Genomic DNA, 6474 nt, shown 5'->3' with positions numbered 1-6474 from the left:
ACTTGAGTATAAGTACATATAAGTACATAATATAATAATATTTCCGGCTCAAATTTTAAAAATAAATAAAAAATTTAATAGTTGAATTAAGTCTTCCCACACAAATAACAAAAATAAGCTGACTTTTAATTACTTGTCGTGCTTTTTTATTAAGCCCAAAAGTATACATCATAGCTCGGTAAGAAGAAAATAATATAATACATTAACTGTTATATAATTTATTTAATTATTTAATATATATATTTATTTATTTTTTATCACTAACCAAATAAAATTAATTTATTTTATTATTGTCTTTAAAAAAGACTTATGTTAAGTAGTTATATAGTGAATCCGCTTACAACTGGCTCGTTGGTCTAGGGGTATGATTTCCGCTTAGGGTGCGGGAGGTCCCGGGTTCAAATCCCGGACGAGCCCAATGTTAAAATTTTTTTTAAATAATACTCTTCTTTCCTTTTTAAGTTTCTAAAATAAATAAATGCATTTTTTCTAACAATATATATAGCCATTAAAAAGCTTACTATTAATATAATATAATAAAAGAATAGATAATAGAATAATAGAATTTAATTCCAAATTTTAAGTATTTTTTAAAATATTTCTTTATTTTATATTACATTTTATTTTTTAAATAAATATATAACTATTATTTTATATTATTTATATTATTATATAAATATATACATCTATTAAAGGTTTTTCAACATTTCTATTTAATTTTTATCTAATTAAAATTTTTTGTTTAATTTTCTAAGAAAATTTAATCCCAATTTATACTAATATTTTTCATATTAACTTATAAACACACGAAAATGTTATATTAGAGAGGCAGTTCATTTACAATATGAACCAGTATATAAAGTATTAAAGACAGGTCTTCAGCTACAGAGCACTTAATATCTTAAAAATAAGCCTGGTTCTAGACAAGCCTGGACATAGACACAACCGGTGTTCTGGTGTATTTTTTATGAGCACCGAAAGACATACTATGGGGGATACTACAGGGTAAGCCAAGTTTGATGACATGCCGTCCTATAGTCTAATGCCCTGTTAACGCAGTTATAAACCTATATATGAGATTGCTGCTTCTTACTAATGTGAAATTATTGCTGACGGTTTTTTTAATAATAACACTAATACGTCTGTCAAAGTTTCGTTTCTCTATTACTTTCATAGGATCTACAGTATGACAATTTAAGAGCAGAATAATTTGTCTCTTTATTAACATACTTTCGAAAGTGCTATTTATTCAAATAAATATTTTATTATTTTTCATATATATTTTTTTATCAAATTTTGTAGTTAAACAGCAATTAAGTGGTGAAGCAATACCGAACTAATATTGAAAAAAATAGACATTCGAAAAATCTATATTGTAATAGTGTAAAGAATTTAGTACGTAATTAAACAACATTTCACTAATTATTTTGAAATACAAAAGACAGCACTGATAGTTCGTAAATTAAGAAATTTGTTGCCCATTGATAACAAAATTTGTTTTAAATTAGCAGTGTCACTAAGATACGCCTTCGTACTTAAAAATATTGGAGCATGTTGTTTTCCGTTCCACTAAAAATGTTGTGTTGTAGCATTTAGTTTTACGATTTTCAATACAAAAATTTTGTTTTGCATAATTTATTAATTGGTGCACATGTGCCACCATAAATTTTATCTCAACCAACTCAACCAACTCCGACCAAGTCAGCCAACTCAACTCATGCCACGAATTGCGAATTGAACTGACAGCTCACATGGTGAAATCAATTTGGCGCCAAATAAAATTTTAATGAGATTAAACATGCTGCGACTACCGCAAACGGGCAGATTTGATAATCCGTGACCAGGCACCGAAAATTGTTGTTACTTCCAAACGGCATAACAAAGCATAAATTACATTTCAGCAATTTAGGCCGTAATGGACACTGCTTCCAAGCATTTAGTTACCACCATTTTAGCATTCCTTCCGCACCACTTTAAGTTCTTTATAAGGCCATTTAGTCAACCAAATCGGCATGTGCAGCGACGATATCAGTTAAAATATAAGAAATTTAGTTAATTTTTATTTTTAGGAATTTTAATTTTTGGAAAATTTGTCACATTTGGAATTTTGGCTGTGGTGACACAATTTCTGTGCATTGCATTTAACTCTCCCGCTACTTGGTACCACATTCGTGTTTTGCACAATTCCAACATGGACCATACAACGGCGCTCCGATGCTTGGCTGACATTTACATTGTTTGCCCTTTTGTTGTTTTAGTGTAAATTGTTTAAATTTCGATTTGTTACCAAAAATGGTCGCACAACTCCGTCGACCAGTTGCCCCAGTTTGCAACTTGTAGTAGCACGCAAACTGCAAGTGTCAGTTGAGCCCAAGTGCTCTGAACTTTGTCATTTAGTGGCAATGCATTTAATGTGTACGGTATTCGGTATCCAGTGAAGCTGTGAGATTGTATTGTGGTACAGCAATGGAGGTGGTAGCAATGCTACTGGCGGTGTTATTGACTTATGTGCGACTTATGTGCCTTATGTGGTTATTTGTGGTCCATAAGTTGTCATTGTCTTCCAATTATATTTGAAGTGAATTAGTGACAAATAGAAATTTTCCTGATACCGTCTACATTCTACGATTTCAATGCTGATCAAATAGGGGCCAAATACACAAAATGTGAGAAACAAAATCGTAGTATGCAGGATGTGTTGTAAAAGATGTGAAGTACTCGTAGTTGAAATACCTATAGTATATAAACATTCTATAAGTTTAAATATTAAGTAAAATAAGTGTTTGGTTTAAGTATTAAACTCGTATGACATTGCTGATTTTCTGATTGCTGCAATGTGTTTTCTGGACTGTTATTGTGAAATATTAAAATATGTTTCATTCATGCAAAATAAAGACTAAGTACTTTACATACAAATACTTATGTTAGTCATTAGCATTTGATGACCTAAATACGTAATCATCTCTGATCTTTTAAAGCCTTAAAATAATATACCTTTTAGCAAATAAGAAGTCAAAGCAAACTGTGCTGGTATCTAGGATAAAACTACAAAAGTCTAAATTATATGTACTGCCAACAAATACATAAAATAAATTTTAATGTGAACTAAGTAAAAAGCTTTAAGGCTTAATTAATACTCATACTTAAGTTTTATTCTTTAATCTTCATCATTAATTTATTTTTAATGTGAACAAAGTGCAGAGCTTTCAGGCTTCTTAAGGACTTAAATATGTTAGTAGTAGCAACATTTCCATACAATCATATTAAAAGATTCTATTTTATATTCTTGATATATAATCTTGATACACTAATGAAGCAATACTAATAAAAAACAATTTATTACGAGCATATATTTAATTATCTTTCAATGAATTTTTTTTTTTAAAGATGTAGATAGTAACTTTTAGCCCAGGATTCTCATCTTCATTCAGATCAAAGCCTGACAGACACAAAATATGTGAGTGGAAGTCACATCCTTTTAAAAAAAAAAAACTAGTTTTTCAAACAGTCAGTCAAAAATTTCCTGTCTATCCTACTACTTTGGAGGAAGGACTAACTTAAACTGAACATTCAGTCCTTTTACTGCAGTTCAGAAAGTGCACTTGCCCAACATCCTTATCCTGACACAGTTTAAAGCTGGACATTCACAAAAAAATGCGACTGACAGAAAATTCCATCCTTCTTCAAATAAAGACGAAATTCTGTCACTATACAGATCCATCTTGTTGAGATGGTAACTCCAATAGAAATAGTTTGTTAAATAGATTATCTTAGCAATCTCAGTTCAGTCTTATAGCTTTGGGGGAAGAACTAAACTAAACGTTCAGTTTATTTACTTAAGGCTAAAATGTCCTTAAGATCAGATGCCAATTGCATGGTTCTAGCCCAATAATCTCATCCTATCTATATCAAAGCCAAATAGAAACAATAAACCTATGTGACAGGAAATCTCATCCTCTTTTGGGCAAATTGTCACATCAAACATATTCATCTTATTGAGTTGATAAGGTTTATTAGAATCTCAGTTTTGTTCTACCGAATATAAGAATGTCTAAGAATGTCGGGTTATAGTTTTAATGTGTAATATAATGTTAATAAAAAAATATTTTAATTTTTTAGACAGGTTTCGCTAAGTAGTGAACTTAAACAATAAAACTTCTTTTTTATATTATTTAATTAATTGAATTTTTGGCACACCATACAGCTGTTTCGAGTCTTAGCAAATACCCATCAACTGTGGTCTTGGAATTATTTCTTATATTTATTTATTGTTAATTATTATATTTCATTTTGTATTATTTTATTTCATTTTATATTATTGTTTAGTTTTATAAAAAATATTATTTTGTTTAAAAATTAAAAATTATTTTAACTTTTATTGGTTAAAGCAATGTCTGTCCATTATCCTTTTGGGTTGTGTGCCTTAATTTATTGTCAGTGTAACTGTCAATGGCAAACATTTTCCAAATGTGTCGATTTAATCGAAATTGATTCTATTTTGTAATATTCTGTTTTGTTTTGTGTCAATATTGGAAAATTTTTACAACATCTGATATTCCAATTTACAGCTGAATTATGCAAAACTTTTAGTTACACCAGAAAATAAAAACCACAAAAAAATGTGGTTGTTTGATGTTTGAATTCCCTTTGCAACAAAGCAAGTGCAAAGTTTTTGACACTCAAAAATTGTGAAATATAAATTTCAAAAATAAATAAAAATGAAATGATAACAATTGAAAATCAATTTTCTTAGTGATTTTCCAACAAATTCGATAAAGAAAACAAATTGCTTGGTTTGAAATGGATTGGATTGGATTGGATGAGATTGGATGGGATTGGCTTAGGTTGGTTTGACTTCGCTAGCAACAGCGAATCGTGGCAGGAGTTGCTTTCAAGTAAAATTTTGATTTCCAAACGCTTGAACAGCAAATATTGCACCATTCAGGAGGGAAATATAATAGTAAATTCAAGTAAGGAATAACAAGACAAAGTGATTACAACTTTATTACGTTTTTTTTTGCAATTTTTACTTGCAAGTAACATATTTTTTTAAATAATTTGCAGTAAGTGTAAGAAAAGCGAATGACCCACAACAACAATGATGACAGCAACAGCAACAACAACAACAACAGGATAAAAAAATGTTGATTGTTGAGATTTTAAGATTAAATAAGGAATAAACTAAAGATATATAACCGAAGGGTGTGCTCAACATGTATATAAATAACGATAAGGAAATCCTTTTCCCTATTTTGCCTACAGCATTTATAATGCTATAAAGAAAAATGATTCCCTACAGCAGTAATAGGCAGGAGCATTGTCATTGTACTCGAACTTTAGTACTTTAGTAGCGCGATAAAAACGAAAAAAAAATAATAAAAAAAAAAACAAAAAATACCCAACATTGCTCGTACTCTGTTCATAACACTTTTGCATATTATTTAAGCTCTTTGCATAATTTATATAAGTATTTGAATATATGTTTTTACATATATATAATAAGTACATATTGTATGTATTTTAATTTTTTAAAGTGGGAACTATACACAATTATCCTTTTTAATACTGCCACTGCCCTTGCTGCTTCTTACCATTTTACATGTACATCACTTTTGAGCTTGAAGCTTGAGGCTTGTAAACATAGTTCAGAAGGTGTGGGTCATTTTTAAGCGCTTTATACTTTTAAATGAGTACCAACTCACATATGTATATGGACTTTTTCTTTCCACATCTATTGGTATGTGTATGCAAATTATGCTAGAATATGTACCCATATTATACACTTGGTAATTTTTCTATTCTAGGGGAGTACAAATTATACAAAGTCATTGCAATGAAGTGCATTGCACCCTACAAAAACCTCCATTTAAGGGCATACGTTTGCAACGAATAAAATACTTATAGATGTGTAATATGAGGGTGCGATGATATGCATGCATAAATGTCAAAGAAATGCTCTTCAAGAATGTTGCTGCAGCAACATTGCTGATGCTATTTCTATTGCTACTGCTGTTGCTGTTGATGTTGTTGCCAGTGAATTAAATCAGCAGTTGACAACAACAAATATATTTTAATTTAACTGTAGTTGTTGTTGTGACTCTATGTATTTTTACTTTAAATTTATTTGTGTTTTTTTTTGTTAATATATAACGCTTAGTTTTTTTCGCAACATATTGCATATGTGTTGTGACATTTTTTCAAGTGTTAGCTTGAACCCTTTTTCCTGTCTTAAAGATGCGCTGTTGTACCCCATTTCAAAATCTTCGTATTTTATTATTTGCTTTAATACTTAAGTTCAGTAACAGTAACCGGTAACCAACAACCAGCAACCAACAACCAACAACCAGCAACCAACAAGCTGCAACGAACAAGTAGCAACATATAAAATTGTCATCACTGTTGTTAGTAGCCAAGTTTCCATACTGTTTTCCATACTGGCATGTCATCATCTGCTTAAGTATTTTACAAATGGTT

At 30.0% G+C, this 6474-nt stretch overlaps 1 non-coding gene across 1 annotated transcript; it reads left to right on the top strand.

Moving 5' to 3' along the window:
• The first annotated feature begins 345 nt into the window (after positions 1-345).
• Trnap-agg lies at positions 346-417 on the top strand. The gene has a single exon. It is a non-coding gene; the product is annotated as a tRNA-Pro (tRNA).
• Positions 418-6474: the final 6057 nt, after the last annotated feature.

Source organism: Teleopsis dalmanni, chromosome 1, assembly GCF_002237135.1.
Source record: "Teleopsis dalmanni isolate 2A chromosome 1, ASM223713v2, whole genome shotgun sequence".
In the NCBI taxonomy this organism is placed as follows: Eukaryota; Metazoa; Arthropoda; class Insecta; order Diptera; family Diopsidae; genus Teleopsis; species Teleopsis dalmanni.
Note: the sequence above shows the minus strand (reverse complement) of the source record. Positions and strands in the feature narration are given on the sequence as shown.